Source organism: Pinus tabuliformis, chromosome 3_1 (assembly GCF_031772625.1).
Source record: "Pinus tabuliformis cultivar Carrire ecotype Pingquan chromosome 3_1, CPIR1, whole genome shotgun sequence".
Taxonomy (NCBI): domain Eukaryota; kingdom Viridiplantae; phylum Streptophyta; class Pinopsida; order Pinales; family Pinaceae; genus Pinus; species Pinus tabuliformis.
Window position 1 is genome coordinate 242,694,880 of NC_142301.1, and position 15,716 is coordinate 242,710,595.

Genomic DNA, 15,716 nt, shown 5'->3' on the forward strand with positions numbered 1-15,716 from the left:
CCTGCGACAAGTTGCTTCTTGTCGACATCAACTCATTATCCAAGAAGTTGACTTAGAAACACCCATTCAGTACCTTGAGTCTTGCATGCACCAATGGCAGGTTTCTCTCTTTTGGCGATAGGCATACATCAATGGCCTTCAACCAAAAAGACTTTGTATAGTGTTTGACATCAAATCATCCATTCAAACCATGCAGAATGTACTGCAGTGCCTTGAGGATCATTATCATTACCGGTAATTTCTCTCGCATATGTTAACAACTTACATCATTTGCTGGTAATCAGATGGTGTCTTACCATGTTCTACTTCAGATCACATATTCACATGGTTAGACTCGTACTTGAGCGAATGGCTGAATGAGATTGAAGACCCCGAATCTAGTTTCATCCATCCACGCTGCGATATCAGGAGTACTAAATCATATATACAATGGCTTTACATTGATAGTCATTCCGATCATGGGTATATATCTGTGGATGATTGTTTATGTACATGTAATGAAATTTTCTAAGTTGAGCATGGGTATGCCTTCCCTCAGCAATTCATTTCAAATCAAATATCATGACATATATATTGTAATTGATGCAGGTCACCTTCCACTTCGATACCTCCTCATCACATCGTAAAGCATTTAATTCGACATTGGCATTTTTCTGACTTCATGCTTTAGGGGGTAGCTGTTACAGATACATTTGGGCACATCAAATTCCAACATTTAGATCGGTGTTTTAGGGCTCATCAAACCTTAAATTTAGTTGTTTCATTCCCTAAACAAGCCACCCCTTTGAATGCCTCCTTCCCAGACAATTTCATGACTTGAAGACATCTAGAAATTGCCAGAGGGAATAGCGCAGGTAAGCCCTTATGAAGGTGCGCTGTAGAGCAGTTAAGTCCACTACCAGGGTGCTCTGCAGAGCACTTAGGCTTCCTTTCACCTGTGCTAGGTGAGAATGAGTGAAATTCACATAGGGTTTGGGGAATATTCTTATATTTTGGATTCATCTAGAAGTTTCCCTATCTTAGCAACTCTTATGAGCTCGAGAATGGATGAGGAATGAGTTAAGGAGCATCCTATCCTCTCATCCCTTCCTCCATGGAACTAATTCTAAGTATGGAAGGCCATTCAATGTCACCATTAATGACAAAACCTCCTTCATCTTCTTGTAAATTTACTACTCATCTAAGTGATCAAGGGCTAGATTATATTGAATTATAAGGAGATAATGCTACTATGAGACTTGACTTTGGAGCAAACGATGTGATGCCACAAGCTTGTCTTGATTTTGATGTGGTGGATGGGATCCAAGCTAAAGGAATGACTTTGAATTAGACATTGATGGTTTTAATTCCTTCTTCTATATAATAAAGTGTTTGAACCTTTTTACATATGCTGTGTTCTTTCATAATGCTTATATGTATGAATTGCTTCTTATTCCTTTCATTTATATTCAATGGATCGTATGTTTTGATTGGTTTTTGTCTTTTGTTGTGTTTACAGGGTACTTCTCAAGTGGATTAAGTATGGGAAGGAGCGACATAATTGATATAAGGGAGATGAGAGGAAAGTGAAACTACAAATAGGTCTTCTATCCCCTCTTCTTATCTATTGTTTATAGGAAAAGTTTAAAACACTTTAAACTAGTGTTCTAGGCACAACTACTTGTCTAGTGAATTAGTTTTTATCTATAGATGCTAAATTCTCCAAAACAATCCCTTATGCTACTTTTGTATAATTTTGGCTGTATGGTTGTAACAATTAGGATGAGACTGAAATATCTATTTTGGGTCTCTGCAATCTAAGATAGGGACACTATGAATCTTATATATGTCATTGTAAATAGTTTAGTAGGTTAGCCTCCATAATAGGTTGAATTGTTGTTGTGGTCATTATATTAAATCAGATCTATACTTTGTAATTTTGATGGCTTAATACAAAGGTGTTGCTTCTAGTTCTATTATGAGTTAAATATTTTCTTCTTCTATAGTAGTCCTAGACAAGAAAGGCCCCTTGACCTGGGACACACTTACAGTTCTGTAGATTTATGGTAGTAGCATGCTATGCAAATAGACTTCATTAATTTTCCATGTTTCACATTTACTTTTCTGTGAGTTGAGTAAACTTGTTTGTGTGGTGTGAGGTCGATGTGTAGGGAGTTAACAACACAAGGATCCACTGAGAGTTGCAAGAAACCCAAGGACTCAAACCAATAACTCTTAGAGAATTTTATTTTTCTTTGTGATTTCCTATATATTGCGAATTTATGCATTTTCTTGTTTAGTTGTAGGAACTACTAAACGTGTTGTACAACTCTACAATGTTGATGAATAAAAGAAAATTTTAAAATTTTGATTTAATTTTTTGTTTATGTTGCATGGAATTGGATAGTTCATGTTTAGTAAAAATACATTTGCAGGTGAGTGTTGTAGTAATTGTTAGTTGAAAAAAAACAGTCAAGTCTGCTTCTACATATATGTTTCCAACACCTCATTGGCTTACTAGCCCCAATTGATAATTTATGTGTAGAAAGTTAAACAACTAAATTTCTCAACATTTTTGGCACCATTTCTAGGTAGGTGCCAAGGAACTAGGTCTTGATTGGTTTGATGTTCAATTAGATTTCCTTTCCTATAGCATCTGATCATCCTGAAACATAAAGTGGTAGGAATTGTAATGTGAGAGGTAAGAACCTACACGTCCACTTTAGTGGGTTTTCTACCTCACTAGATTTAGATGATGTTGGTACTATATGGGTCAAGGAACAGGTAAAAAGGTTAGAGGTAAATGAAATTTTACTACTCCAGCCATTGAAGCAAAAACAAAGAAAACCCCTAGTATTAACTTGTTTATAGGAAACAATTCAGATATGAGGAAAGAAAGAAGGATATTGGAGGATCAAGCAAATTTTGGGGAGACATATATAGTTGGGATCATAATAAACGTTGGCATCACTTCAACTAGTACTAGAGTTGAAACATCATTTGAAATGGAGGCACAGTCAACATTTCAAAACAATACAACTATTAAGGTTGCACCACTAGAAACTGAATTCAACTTCTTTCATAGTAGGATATGGCTGAGGGAAAAGGTGAAATGAACATGGGAAGAAATTAGGTAAAGAATCAGGATGAGGTAAATTTTGGTTTTCTAATTGCTGATCCTACTACTCTTAAAGAATTAAAGTCATTTCCTACTACTCTTAAAGAATTAGTCTTTTGATGGCTTATGGGATTACCAAAAAATAATATTACAGCCTAAGAGGAATGAGAAAATCATTTCTCAAGAAATATTAGGATTATTGTAAGGATATAGAAATGAAAGAAAAAATATTTAGGATGGTATAGATAGAAGATGAAATATTATAGGAATACTTAGAAATATTTCTATACAATATTCAATGTGCAAGGAAACATAAGCTAGATTCGGAGACTAAAAAAATCCTCTTTCTGAAGGGAATTTTTGAAGAATTGATGAACATGCTCAATTTAATGGGGATTGGGGATATCTATAGATTTAGTTTTGATGATATTGTTGAAATATATAGGAGGTATTCCCAAGGGAAAGAAAAAATTGGAAAGGGTTCCTAGGATGATTTCCTAAAAACCTCAAAAGATCCTCTAATGGTGTAACTAGAATAAAGTTAGAAAACTTAATGGAAAATTTTAAATATGATATATTGAGTACCGTTAGTCTACAAATATATATTTTAAGTTTTAAAAATAAACAGGAGGAGATACCAAAACAAGCACCCAAAGAAATATTTTCCTCTTGACAACATTGTTATTTGTGCCATTATTGCAGAAGAACATTCAACTTATAGTTCTCCCTCTTTGTCAGGTCTTAAAGTACTATACCATTGAGATGATCAATCAAAAGGACAACTTTATTCATCATAAAATAAAAATCCATGGTAGTCCCAACCTGAAGGTATTCCTTTTAACTCTATTGCTGCAAAATTTTGGTATTTTCATGGCCAACAATATACACAGGCCCCTAAACCCCCTTCCATTCCACTCTCGTGAAATCATCTCCCCCCATGTTGTGTACCTTCATTATGACCCAAAGGAGGCCTTTATTGGGTTAAGCATATAGGGTATGACCTTCTCTATCTGTAGCATATGATATCTTATTATTATTATTATTATTAATGTATAGTATACATATTCCATTGCTTGGCACTTGGCCATTCATCATATACAAAAATATACAGTGCTAATACATGGATCAAAACCATGGTGTTACATTCCTATTACCCTAACTTTTTCAACATCCTTGGTGCATATTAGCATGCACATATTTAATAGTTTTTGTACCAAAATTTTCTTTTACATAAAATTTCGAAACAAATGAAGGTATTCCTATTACATCACTTCTTCCTACTCCATGTCACTTTTTCATGGTTGTAATATATCAACTAGACTTTTACCAACCTTACAACTCTAATATAGAGCACCATGACCTCTCTATCAAGTGTATCCATTGGATGTATTTGGAAATTTTTTTTGGGCTCCAATTAAATCAAAGTAGAGTCAATGATATGGTTAGGATTGATGGAAGAGCATTAGACAAAGCTCGTGATGAAGAAAAGGAGGGGGCTTAACAATGTGGTGAAATGGCCACATGTTGAGCTAGAAAATCAATTTTGTTACCTTTGTTGGAATTTTAAATGCTTAATGTAAATAAAAAATTTCAGATAAGTTCAAGAGTCTAGGAATGTAAGAGTCATTTATGTTGTAATGAATAGGCCACGTGGTTGTCTTTTCAACTTCCATCAATTAGAGAGAAAGGAAAGAGAACCATTTGCAAAAATTATGCATGAAAATAGGAATAAAATGGGGAGGAAGATAGATATTCTCCTACCTTCGAGTATGTACAGTTAAATTAGATAAAAAAGAAGTTGCACACAACATATTTTTTTATAAATTTGTGTCCTCTTATCTCTTGTTCAAACTGTATGTGCATTTCATAATTTCTGTGACCAAAACTGTAGTGTTATGTGCATGTAAACACTTAATTTATGAGAACAGTTGTTGTTTATTCACAAATTTTTATTGTGACCTTCGAATATTTTACAGTGCCTCTACATTGCAGGCAGAGACATGCATTTTTTATTGGAGCATGACCCATTCAATCGATAAGGGAGAAAATGTTATAAGGAGATGCAGGAGGAAATCATTCCCTAATAAGGGAGACATGTTAAGACTGTGGAGATTTGACTTGCAGAGGGAAAGTTGCTTCACCTCCCCAAAAGCCAAAAAACAGAGTTTCTAGAAGCACTATGAAAATATTTTTCAGTGCTTACAGCCAAATTTCCTATGCTACATTTTGGAGCTAAGTTCACCTTTAACCTACCTTGTGCCATCAATTTGTGTTATCAAAGAAAGTTTGAAGTAGACCCACCTTTTTGGTAGAGTGACATTTGACATTGGTGGCGTTGTCTATGGAAAAAGGAGATGGCTACACAAGCAAGGAGAGCACGAAGTCGAGGAGGTAGACCCGTAGCTAATGCATAACTCCAAGAAGAGATATAGAGGCTACAAGCTCATTTAGAGGGCATGGAGACCAATATACCACGAGACCTTTATATTGGGGATGACATCGGATCAGAGGAGGAAGCTAAATCTGAAAGAGCAACACTTGTGGATGAAGCTCCAAATGTTAAACCATTAAGGTCAATGTTGGGTGTGGAGCCTGATTATCTTTTGTATTCAAAGATATCACCACATTGGATCCCAGTTCGTAATGGGGCGGTAACGCTACCTGTAAAATATTCGCTGCAGGGGGGGTCTAGTGGGGGGCTGCTGCGGCCTTTGGGAGTGCCCCCTCGGCAGGGGGATCGGGGCTAGCACCCCCAAAGCTAAACGTAGATGTAAATTTTCCTTGTAAAATATTTTAATTTTGGATTCAATATAGGTCATTCATTAGGCGGAATTCTGATGGTAGAAGCTATGTTTAATTTATTGTTTTGTTCCCTAGAAGGCAACCCCTCGCTATATATGAGGGAATTGTATTACGTCTATGTAGATCTGTATTCTGAGTGAGAAAAGAGAGGAGATTGAGCGAGAGAGAAGAGGGAATTACAGTAGATCTACTGTAGGTTGTATCTCTTCTATTTGCTACATAATATAAAAGGAAGGACTGGTTGTTTCTCCATGGACGTAGCCCAAATTGGGTGAACCACGTATATCTGTGTCTCTCTTGTTTTATGCATTTTCTATGTTTATATTTCTGAAATATTTTATGTGTTCCATTTCTCTGTAATATGTAATTTTCTAACAGTCAATATTATGCTCAAGTTCAAGACCAAAACCTGAATTTCCTACCTTTGATGGCATCCTCATAGTGAAGAATTTGATGGATTAGATTAGTGAATTGGATAAGTATTTCGAGTATGAGGAGATGGAAGAAGATAAGCGGGTAAAATTTGTTGTAACTAACTTGAAAGGCCATGATGCATTGTGGTGGGACAATGTGGAGACTAAAATGAGAAAATAGGGGAAGCGATTGACAAAAAGTTGGGATATGATGATAGCAAATATGAAGGGGATCTTTTTGTCGAAATATTATCAGTTATCTCTATACAGATAGGTACGTAACCTCAATAAAAGGTTTCTGACAGTCAGAGAGTATACAAGTAGTTTTATAAGGTGAATTTGAGGGAAGGTTATGTAGAAGACACCTGAGAGAAAACAAAAAGGTACATTAATGGTTTGAAGTTGGAGATTCAAGATGAAATCAACATGCTTTCTCCTAAGATGATGGAATAAGCATATCAGTTTTTCGTGAAGGCAGAAGAGAGGATCATAAGGAAGCATAATTTAGGTATAGGTTGTGGTTTTATAGAGGAAGTGGATAGACAATTGGAAGAGGGAAAACTTCAGCTTAAAATAATGATGCATGTAACCTAAGGCACCAATAGAAATAAGAGAGGGAAGGTGACTCCAGAGAAGGAAGACCTTACTGGAGAGGTGGAGGTAGAGGAAGAGGTAGAGAGACTATACATCGGTGCTATAAATGTGGCAATAGGGAAATTTTGAGGTCTAAAATGGGCCTTCTCAAAAAATTGTACAACCAAAATAAAATTTATAAGAACCAATAAGATTCAAGATGATGATGTCAACCATGGGGGATGATTCACCATTTTTGGTGTAAAAAAAGTCAAAACATTAAAAAATAATAAAACTATTTTTTCAACTCGTATTTTCAACTTATCTCGCTAAGGTTTTACTCAAATTTTGAGTGAGAGTACTCACTGGATGAAAAAATAAATTCCTCATCCAAAGATTAGCCATGTTTCATAGTTTCGATGGACCCTGCTACATGAAAAATGAGAAATACATGAAAAAGCATTATTGCAATCACATTTTTCATGTACTTCTCATTTTTCATGTAGCAGGGTCCATCGAAAGTATGCAATATGGGTACTTATAGGATGAGGAATCAAATTATGCATTGAATGAGATTTTCCACTTGAAATTTGAGTAAACCCATAGGGAGAAATTAAAAATGCGAGTTGAAAAATTAGTTTTTTCTTTTTTCCGTCTAAAATCTGATGATGTAATTTAATATTATTTTATTATTTCCACTAGTAATTTATAATTTCCTTAGGAGGCCCATTTTAAAAATCAAAACTCTCTTAATGGAAGTTGGGTCATAAATCTTTTGAGTGTCCTGAGAATAATAAAGGAGGACAAAGAGATGCATATGTAGCTCAGTCGGAGGCAGCAAAAGCGTAGGCACCTATGGTAGAAAAGCATTAGAGACGAGGGAAGATTTAATGATGACTATAATCTTGTTGAAACCATCCAAGGAGATTGTTGAACTAACACAAAGAAAAGTGGTTTTTGGGATTTTTGCAAGGGCAGATGAAAATATTTCAACGTAGTGATTGACAGTGGAAGCATTGACAATCTAGTTTCTACATAAATGGTGGAAAAACTTGGATTGAAAAAGATGAGCACCCAACACCATATTGAGTGTCATGGTTGTAAAAAGGTCACCAATTGTTGGTGATTGAGTAGAGAAAAGTGGACTTCCAGATAGGCCAATATAAAGATAAGTTCCTCTATGACATCATGGCAATGGATATCTGCCACCATCTTTTGGGAGAACCTTGGCAATTTGATAGGAAACTAGTGCATGATGGAGAGAAAAAATCTTATAAGTTTGAAAAGGATGGTATCAAGAATAATATTGTGCCATTGAATGAAGAAAGTACAACTAGAACAAGTAGCTCCAAAGAACTATTGTTAGGAGGAAAGAATTTTTTGCAACAAATGGAGAAAGAAGAGGTCAACTATGCGGTGGTCTGCAAACCAAAGGTAATACTTCTGCACACTAAAATTTCATATTTACCTATTGAGATTCAAGATATGTTGCAATATTTTATTGGTATTGTGGTAGATGATTTTCCAAGTGAGCTTCCACTTAAGAGAAGTATCAACCATTACACAGACTTGATACTAGGATCCATCTACTCAATAAATATTCTTACCAGATAACACCCAAGGAGAATGAGGAAATAAGGAAATAGGTTCAAGGACTATTGGACAAAGGGTTGATAAGGGATAGGTTGAGTCCATGCGATGTCCCTGCTATACTTAGTCCAAAGAAAGATGGAGAATGGACAATGTGCACAAATTCCAGAGAAATCAACTAGATTACAATTAGGTACAAATTTCCATTGCCACAGATGGATCACATGATGGACTATTTGAGTGGGGAAACCTACTTTTCAAAGGTTGACTTGAATAGTGGTTACCATCATATCCAGATCAGAGAAGGGTATGAGTGGAAGAGAACTTTCAAGACAAATAATGGGCTAAATGAATCGTTGGTGATGCCATTTGGATTAACAAATGCACCAAGTACCTTCATGTTATTAATGAACGAGGTCTTGAAGGAGTTCATTGATAAGTTTGTTATTGTTTATTTGGATGATATTTTAATTTTCAGCCGAACAAAGGAAGAACACCTTCAGCATGTAAGGTATGTTCTAGAAAGGTTGAAACAAGAGAAATTGTTAATTAACCTAAAGAAGTGTACGTTCATGAGGTCTAATTTGGTATACTTAGGCTTTTTCATTTCAAAGGATGGGCTGAAAATGAATTGGAAGAAAATAGAGGTGATTTTAAGTTGTTCTTCACCCAATAACATTTTTGAGGTTAAGATTTTTTGTGGTTTAGCTAGCTTTCATCAAAAGTTCATCAACAATTTCAGTGATATTTGTACATCCATTGTTGAAACAATCAAGATGTATAGACAACCATTTTGTTGGACAACAACAAAAAAGAAACATTTCTAACTCTTGAAAAGAAATATCACTAAGAAACCTATGTTGAAGCCCCCTAACCTCAATTGACTTTTCCAAGTCAGATGTGATGCTAGTGGAACAACCATTGGAGCAATATTGATTCATGAAGGAAGACATGTTGCATATATCAACAAGAATTTGAATGATTCAAAACATAAATACTCCTCTTATGACAGGGAATTATATGTGGTGGTTCAATCCTTGAATCATTAGAGACACTTTTTGATGCCTGTGGATTTTTTTTTGTTCTCTGATAATTCTGCATTATAGTATATAATGCAGCAACATAAGTTGAACCATATTCATTCCAAGTGGGTGGAATAGCTAAAAAATTTCACCTTTGTTCGGAAACATGTGAGTGGACATGAGAACAAGGTAGTTGATGCTTTGAGCAGGAGGACTTTTGTCATGTAGGAGTGCCATGTACATATTATGGGCTTTGGTTAATTAAAGGACTTGTATGAGGATGATGTTGATTTTTTAGAGGCCTTTGAAGCATGCAAGAACCCTGTGAGTAGAGATAACAACCCATGGAGGGATTTTATGTTGTAGGATGGTTTGTCATTCGGGAACATTCAATTATTTATCCCTTGTTTCTCAATGAGAGAGAATTTAATGCAATAAAAGTACAATATAGGATTTGAAGGGAATTTTGGCATGGACAAGACACTTTTTCCATTAGAACACTTCTATTTCTGGCTAAAGATGAGAGATGATGTGCAAAAATATGTGATAAAGTGTAGGGTATGCCAACATGTGGAAGGGAGGAGTCAAAACATTGGATTGTATACTCCTTTTTCCATTCCTAGCAGACCATGAGACATAGTGAGTATGCACTTTATTTTTGTTTTACCTTGGATACAATGAGGTAAAGACTCTATACTTGTAGTTGTGGACTAATTTACGAAGATGGATCATTTTATACCATGTTGTAAGGCTAGTTGTGCTACACATGTGGCTCATTTGTTTTACAATGAGATTTTCTGGTTGCATGGCTTTCCAAAGAGTATAATCTCTAACAAGAACACCAGGTTCACTCTATACTTGTAGTTGTGGACTGGTTTATGAAGATTGATCATTTTATCCCATGTTGCAAGACTAGTGATGCTGCACATGTGGCACAATAGCATGCATCATATATTGGTTTAAGCAAGAGTTTAGTGCTCAAGAAAAACAAGAAATAAAAGTATCATATTTCATTTATGGAGCAAATGGAAAGTGTTCACAAAAGGATATGTATGTCTTAGTAAGGTAAAGTTTCGGGGTGAGAGAAAATTTACAACTATGATTTTTTTTAACTTAGTTCCAATTGATATTCTTTGTTTCTACTGTATCAACCTCTTGTATGTTAAACAATATTTTGAAGGGGAGAGTGGTTAAGAGGGGAAATTAATCATTCATTGGCTTTGTGAATCCATACACTAGTGAAGCACCAAAATGGCAAGTTAGAGAACATTCAAATAACAATGGACAGATGTAGTATAATTACTATTATTGGAAGATGGAGAGTGACCAACCATTGGTTTCCCAAAAGCTAAGGGGGAGCATGTGCATACAACAACATTGGAGCAATGAGAGAATATTGAAGATGAAAATGGTTTTTAGTCCAAACCATAATCATAAAAAACCTATTATATGCTCCCAGGGTAGAATGGTCAACTATAGAGTATCCAGACCCTTTTTCCATTGATGTCAAAGGGGGAGAATGAATAAAAATTGGCAAGCAGTATTTCCACCAACGACCAACGTTTTTTGGATGCATTGTCATCAATGCCAAAGGGGGGTATTATTAAGAAAATTGTTGTCACTGATGTCAAAGGAGTATTCATTGATGTCAATAAATGTCAAGCTCGGGGGGGGTAACATTGGATATTGACAGGTGGTTGTCATTAATTTCAAGTGGTCATTGAACATGTGTTTCAGTGTTTGTAGAGTCTTCTAGTGTGTTAGGTCCCTATAATAATAGTGTAAACCCCTTATTGTTAATGTTAGTGTGTAGCCCCTTATTTTTATTGTTAATGTAGCCCCATATTGTTATTGTTGTGCCCTATATAATCTCACTATTAATATTGTTGCGCCCTTAAATTATTATTGTTATGTGGGCTCTTATTATAATGTGACCCCTTAGAATCCTATACATATAAAGGAAGTATTGTCATTTGAATAATCCAAGAATTGTTCATTTTTGTTATTTAAATGAGGTTCCCCCTAAAAGAGGTTAAGTTTCAAGTCATTGATCTATATTTTATTCTATTTTGTGATCTTGTTGCATAACATTTGGTATCAGATCTTTGGATTTTAGGGTTTCACTATAGATATTTTTATAGGATGCTTCAAAAGCTAAAATTTCTACCACATTGAGCTGAAATATTGGTGAACTTGGTGTAGGAATTTCATGTATACTTTCATTATATTTTCTGAGATATGGTTCGAAGATGTTAGAAGTTTTGCAGGCTCTAGAATTCAATATCAAACATGTGACCTACGGATAATCATCATAACTTTCTCTACGAGCATCGGATTAGAATTTTGTAAAAGGTGAATAAAATGTCATGGATTGAAATTGGTCATGTATCATTTTCAGGGCCAAAGGTCGAAACGGTAACACGTGGAATTATGTACAAGTTCACTTTACTGAACCAATCTATAATTAGTTCATCGTGGGAGATTGGGCCTAACATTTTCTTGAAGAATCCAATCTCAGTATCACTTGTGGAATTGGAAATAAGACTCATAAGGGTATCACAAGATGAAATTTCATACCTTGGAGATCTGAAATTATAGATATACAAGAGTTTAAATATCGAGCTTTTAAAAAGAAAGAAAAAGGTGTGTATTTTTAAAATTTTCCATAGCTTTTGTTTGAGAAATCAGCTTGAAGTTATTCAAAGGGCATAGTGAAGCATATATATCAATGTTTGATTCCAAAATTCCTCGAAACAAAAAAATGGACACACTTAGTAATAAAATAGAAATCTCTACTACGATGCATGAATAAGAGGAAGAAATGCAACATGATAGATCAAAATTATGAGACCAAGTGCAACAAATTTCTCTCTTGCAAAGAGTAACAAAAAATGAAATAGAAGCCTAGTTTAGAAGAAAAAATGAAAGGCAACATGAAAGGCTTGAAGAATGGTTTAAAAGAGTATATAGGATATTTTAAAGTAGACATGGATGTGATGAATGCCAAATTGGAAGCGTTGACAAAGTTGTTGCAAGAAAGCAATCCAACTAGTGACAAGCTAATCCATCAAAATCATGATGAGAACAAAAGGGATACGAATCATGATTTTAGAGACTCCATTGTTGGGTTTAAGACCTACCAAATTCTAAATATCAACATGAGGAAGTTTGATGGCAAGGATCTGGTTACATGGATACTATAGACGGAGCAATTATCTAATCTACATGATGTGTCACACACACAAAAGGTACACATAGCATCTTTGTATTTAGAACAAAATCAGTTTGTGGGGTATTGATGGCTTTGTTCTCATAAACAAATTGTCACTTGGACAATTTTTACGAAAGAGTTCGTAGCTCATTATGAGGATACAAAGAGAAATACCTTCTTTTAGCCAATTGATAAATCTCAAATAAAAGGTTTCAATGAAAAATCACATTGAAGACTTATAAAGATTGAATATCAAGGTAAATGATATTCCAGAGGAGCATAGGATTGATGTATTCAAAGGGAATTTAAAGGATAACATTCAACATGAGGTTCAGCTTTCGGAACTTGATTCATTGGAGAAGACATTCAAGGTGGGAAGAAAAATTGAAAGCAAAATTATGGAAACAAGGAAGTCTACCACTCACAACTATAAAGATGGAAGTGTTGCTACTCCTAGCCTCCCACAACCTACAAGGTTGACACCATAACAACTGGAGCAAAAAGAGAAAAAGGGATTTGCTACAGTTGTGATAGAAAACACACTAAGGGTAATAACTGTGATGAGAAGAAATTATTTTACATATATTATGAAGAGGAGGAAGAGAAGGAACAAGAAACATCAAAAGAAGAGGATATACACCAGGAACCAACCTCAAATAAAGATGAAATGAATCTAACCATATATTTTAATGCATTGGCACTGATTACCACTCCTCAAAATCTCATGATATAAGGATATAAAAAAAATGTAATAGTGTTGATCGATTCTGGTAGTACCCATTATTTTATTCATTGTAAGATAGCCAATGAATTCAATTTTTTTTTCACATAGGAAAATTTGGCCAGATCAACCCCGAAATGCATCAAATCTCACCGGCCAGACTATCATGGCCTAAAACCAAGGGTGTCAAGGAGAATTGAACCTATGACCTGTTGATCAACGAGACACTTAACAACAGGAACTTGACCAATTGAGCTAACCCTTGGGGCCCAGCCAAGGAATTCAATTTCTTTCTATATCCAACACCATAGTTTGGAGTGATGGTTACAAATGGAGGAACTATAAATTACTCAGGGAAGCTTCATAATATAAATATAACCATGGGGTAGTATGAACTTAATAGTAAAATTATTTCGATTCCAATTGTTAGTGCTGATGTTGTTTTAGGAGTCCAATGGTTACAATCTTTGGGAATGATAACTTTTAATTTTCAAGAATGTTTCTTAAAATTTTCATGGGAAGGAAAGGAAATTTAATTAAGGGGCATCACAAGGAAACCAGGGAAGGTAATCTAATCTAATGGAATAACAAATGTGTTTAAGAAAGAACAATGAGGTGCATAATTGCACAATTATTCTCACTAGATGTTCAAGCATAGAAATAATCCATTTCTCTAGATATCTAAAGAAGCTTGGACAACCATTCCAAGGTATTTGAGACTCCCCAAGGCCTCCCACATATTCATGATCATGACCATGCTATTCACTTCATTCTAGTAAGTGTTCCTCCAAACATCATGCCTTACATATATCCCTATGCCCAAAAGAGTGAAATTAAACATACCATTGCAAAAATGCTAGAGGTCAATATAGTTCAACCTAGCCAAAGTTATTTCTCTGCTCTTGTAGTATTGGTGCACAAGAAAGATGGATCATGGGATATGTGTTCAAATTATAGGGAGCTCCAAAAGATCACTATTAAAGATAAATTTCCCATTCCTATCATCAAGGAATTGTTGGATGAATTACATGGAGAAATTTATTCACCAAGATAGATCTTTGTTCAGGATATCATCAAATTAGAATGAACACTGAAGACATTCCAAAAATAGCGTTTAGAACTCATGAAGGTCATTATGAAATTTTTGTCATGCATTTTCATCTTACTAATGAACCTTCCACATTTCAAGATTTGATGAATTCCATTTTTAAACCCTTGGAAAATTTTTGTTAGTATTTCTTAATGATATACTAATCTAAAGCAAGTCTTGGAAGGATCATCTTCAACATGTTGATAGGGTGCTCAAACTACTAGAGGAGAAACAATTATATGCAAAAACCTCCAAATGTTTCTTTGGAGTGCAAGAGGTGGAGTATTTGGGATGTATTGTATCTCATGAGGGTGTTATGGTAGACCCAAAAAGAATTAAAGCCATTAAGGAATGGAAAATTCCCACAACCCTAAAGAATATTCAAGGATTTCTTGTGTGGACAGGATATTCTCACAAGTTTGTTAAGAATTATGGGAAAATAGTAGTGTCTCTAACAACATTACTGAAGAAAGATGCACTTTCTTTGACTCCAGAAGCAACTAAGGCCTTCGAACATCTTAAAGAGGCAATGTGTCAAGCACCGATATTAGCTACACCAAACTTCACAAAAACCTTTATTGTGGAATCTGATGCCTCAAGAAATGGAATTGGTGTTGTTTTAATGCAAGAAGGAAGACTCGATGCTTTTGAAAGTCATCCAATCAAGGGAAAGAATTTACACAAACCCATTTATGAGAAGGAATTGTTGGCAATACTACATGCACTAAAGTAATGGTCACCTTACCTAATGGGAAGACAATTTAAGGTAAAAACAGATCATGATAGTCTTAAATACTTTTTGGAGCAAAGATTATCTTCTAAAGGACAAAAAAATGGGTCATGAAGATGTTGGGTTGTGACTTTGAAATCATCTAAAAAAAAGGGACGAAAAATGTTGTTGCAGATGCACTCTCGAGAAAGGATGAGGATGTGGAAGAATTTCTCTGTGCCATTTCTATTATCCAACTTGATTAGATAACTGATGCAGGGAATGGATCAACGAATGACAAAGAGGTGTGGATACTCATTCAAAAGTTGCATCATGATCCCAGTACATCTGATACATATTTCTAGAACAATGATTCATTCAATACACATATCGCTTATATCTATGTAAGAATTCTCAACTCAACAAAAATATACTTTTGGAATTTCACACCTTCCCACTAGGAGGGTAATTACGATTTTCAAAAACTT